We start from the raw sequence: 3897 nt of genomic DNA on the forward strand, positions 1-3897 counted from the left end.
CCACTCTTCAGTACCTTCAGTCGATTTGCATTACAGTATTTGCACTTACCATCGCTTGTCCAAAACTGAGTATAATGTCTGAAAAGTTATGACTGCTGTGGATTGACACGTGACATGTGAACGGCCCCTTAAAATGGTAACCATATGTAAAAATGTTTTTCTGTCTATGCTCTCTAAACACTTCAAACTATTTTGTGTCCATATTTTAAACCTTTATATTCTACATCAACTTTACCTGAATTCACTTTACATTTTTGATACGATCTCAAAACACTGATTAGAAAAAAAGCTTCCCTCTGGCGGTCAATCGTGATAATTCAGAGTTGCTTGTTACCACCTGTTCTCCGTATTAAAATATCTGTTGTTATAACCTGGGATATTTCAACAATATTTATTAATACACTTTCTTTAATGCGCTCAAATTTAGATTTTATTCAGTGTTTCTATTCAATTTCTATTTTAATTATATTTAAAGTGTCATCGGTTACCACAATCTTTCATGTTTACCAGACACAACATGAAAACACGGTTCTAGCACCTCCCGTAGATCCGGACCTGTGGGGTTTCATAAAAGAAGTTTACCAAATAAGCCTGGTTTATTTCAGTTAGTCTGACTTATTTTGAGCCAAATCAAGCTAGCTAAAATAAGACTTGCTTATTTGGTAAACTTTTGGTACGTCTGTTAAAGATCACTTGATTTGGAAAGCATCTACTGTGTACAAACATCTGACAGACCTCTTTAAGATGTCAGTTTTACATGCATTGTAAATCATAAACATCTGAAAGACATCAAAAATTGTTAGGTACATGGATTGACCCGTAATGATACATGTCCCCGGCTGCAGCTGCAACACAAACAGCCACATTTACCCCCTCAAGCCTTTTTAATATATATATTTTGTTTTTACTAGGCCTAATAATACTAACAACAAAAAAAAAAAAAAAAAAACCCTACACATATCAACTCGCCACATTGTCGCACTTTGAGTGCAAGTGAATGTGCCTGTTTTTTAGAAGAAATGCGAGGCATATCATTTTAAAAACAAACTAACAAACATTTGTTCTTCAGGGTCTGCTCTGTAGCATACAATTTAATAATAATAATATGAAACATACAAGGTTAAACATTGAGAGTATTTTTGGAGTTTTTTTTATTATTATTATTTTTTTATGCCCATTAATGACATAACATCAATTTTAGTCTACCATTGAAAAGGACTAATAAGTCTTTCAAACAAAAATCATTTTTATGTCACGTACCTGAAACTGTGTCATTTTACTGCTATATCCATTGTCTCCTATTGGATCCGAAAAGGTGAATGGCTTTCATAACACTCCACAGTGTTTCTTAAACACTTTCTCCAGAGATCCAGACAGTGATGCTGTTTATGGGAAGGTTTTACTTCTGGGATAAAATTGTTCCCAAAAGTGAGATAAATCTGATAAAGCCTCCCTTTAAATGCACAGGTATGTCTTCAAATATAAAACTGATACATATAGGCCTGTATGATGGACCACAAATGACAGAGAAGCTTATAGCTGGTCCCAACCAGCTCCAAAACACATACAGGCATTTTACAAATAACCCTGAAGGCCTTGATGAGCTGCTTGACTGGAAGTGGAGGTGTTTATTTAGGGCTGAAGCTAAACTCTGCAAAACCCTCATGAACTGACTTTGGCACCCAAGGTTTGTGAAGCCCTGAGGTTCATGAGAGATTCGCAGAGGGTTTTGAGAACACAATGTGTGCTGGTTTCACTTTGTTTATATACACAGTTGCATACGTTTCAAAATTTTGTGAACAGAAGAAGTTTACTGCATTTCAACAGTATACCACCAAAATAAATGATATACAGAATTTTTTAAGCTTAAGGATTTGAGCGCTTGAATGAAATGTCATATTGCAGTTTAAATCGTGTCAAAATAACCAAAATAATAATAATACATAATTATAATGTAATTATTCAAATCAAATGTAAAAAAAAGTTTGTTTGTTTGTTTGTTTGTTTGTTTGTTTTTCTTGCGTGTCATGTGACCATTAACATACACTCCTCAGCTAATACACTTACACATGACTTATTGCTTGTTCCCTTTATCATTTTTAACTGATTGCTTTATTTATTTTCTTTCATTTTATTTTCTCTGTGATTTCTTTCTGCTTACAGTGTTGCAAAGAACATATTCTTCCTTTCTCCTCCAGGGGGCGATCGAGAGACCTTTTCTCTACAGTAAATCTCTAAGCACTTTATACAAGTCAAAAGTTTTTGAACTGTAAGAAAAAAAATGTTTATAGAAAAATACAGTTTTATTTAGCAAGGATGCTTTCAATTAATAAAACATGATGATAAATACATTCATCATGCTGATCTTTGGATCTTTCTATTCATCAAAGAATCCTGAACATGTACTCAACTATTTTAAATATAGATATTAATAATAATAAATGTTTCTTGAACAGCAAATCAGCATATTAAAATGAAATGAATGAAATCACAAGAATCAATTACATTTTATATTGATATATTAAAATATATTCAAAAAGAATATTATTTTAAAATTAAAAAAATATTTTACAAATTACCTTAAAAGGTAAAAGTATTTCAGAATATTACTGCTTTTGTGGTATTTTGGATCAAATAAATGCAGAAGAGAGTTCCTTTAAAAAAAAAAAAAAAAAAAAACATTACAAATCTTACTGTCCAAAAACTTTTGACTGGTAGTGTATGAAGTGCTTGAGAGATTTACTGCAGAGAAAAGGTCTCTCGATCGCCCCCTGGAGGAGAAAGGAAGAATATATCCTTTGCAACACTGTAAGCAGAAAGAAATTCCAGAGAAAACAAAATGAAAGAAAATAAATGAAGCAATCAGTTTAAAATGATAAAGGGAACAAGCAATAATTCTGAGTCATGTGTTAGTGTATTAGTTGAGGAGTGTAGGAAAAGCAAAAGCTTACAGCACCTGGTATTCCCAGGCGGTCTCCCATCCAAGTACTAACCAGGCCCGACCCTGCTTAGCTTCCGAGATCGGACGAGATCGGGCGTGCTCAGGGTGGTATGGCCGTAAGCGAAAGCTGAAGTCAAGAGTGAGCTATTTAAAGAAGACACACCAGCAGCAGCCCTACACAGATCGACCCGTAAAGACACACGCCCCGGACTGCAGTTGCAAGAATAACAACCACCCCACCCTCAAAGAAATAGTATTATTAAAGCATATAAACGTATAACTATTTTTTCCCCCGACATATTATCGCTTCAACCAAAGTTCGCCATAATGTTGATTAACAAAGAAAAAAGTCAACTCTCCTCTCTTTTCGTGAAAAAAGGAAGTAAAAATGGGCAGATTTTGATTATTTAAAAGTAGAAATAAGAAGCATATCATTTTATGGAAAAAGAAAAAAGTAACAATTGCCTTTTCTTTTAGCTAAAGAGGTGCTCAGGTGCATCTCAATACATTAGAATGTTGTAGAAAAGTTCATTTATAATTCAACTCAAATTGTGAAAGTCGTGTATTAAATAAATTCAGTGCACACAGACTGAAGTAAGTCTTTGGTTCTTTTAATTGTGACGATTTACCTCGCATTAGTTACTTTTTATGGAAAGTAATGCATTACATTACTTTTGCGTTACTGTTTAAATCTGGCTTGCTTGTTTGTTTTTAATATAAAAAGTAGCCTACTATTTTTTTTTTTTTTTTGACAATGTAAAAGCCTTTTCATACCAAAAGCCTCAGGTTAAGGGAAAAGTAAATTCACGTCTGTACAGTAGACCACAGAAGAAAAAAATGTCAACTCTTTACCAGTAAAAAAAGGAAAACAAATGTTAGATAATCTAGATGAATTGGGTCCCTGTACGGTCCGTGTACGTTTTATTCATTTCATTTTCAAATTGAAACGAAATAAG

General features: G+C 33.4%; 1 non-coding gene across 1 annotated transcript; it reads right to left on the bottom strand.

Moving 5' to 3' along the window:
- Window positions 1-2944: 2944 nt before the first annotated feature.
- LOC141304112 (5S ribosomal RNA) lies at window positions 2945-3063 on the bottom strand. Its single transcript, XR_012344077.1, has one exon. It is a non-coding gene; the product is annotated as a 5S ribosomal RNA (ribosomal RNA).
- Between the last annotated feature and the right edge of the window lie 834 nt (window positions 3064-3897).

Source organism: Garra rufa, unplaced genomic scaffold (genome assembly GCF_049309525.1).
Source record: "Garra rufa unplaced genomic scaffold, GarRuf1.0 hap1_unplaced_001, whole genome shotgun sequence".
In the NCBI taxonomy this organism is placed as follows: Eukaryota; Metazoa; Chordata; class Actinopteri; order Cypriniformes; family Cyprinidae; genus Garra; species Garra rufa.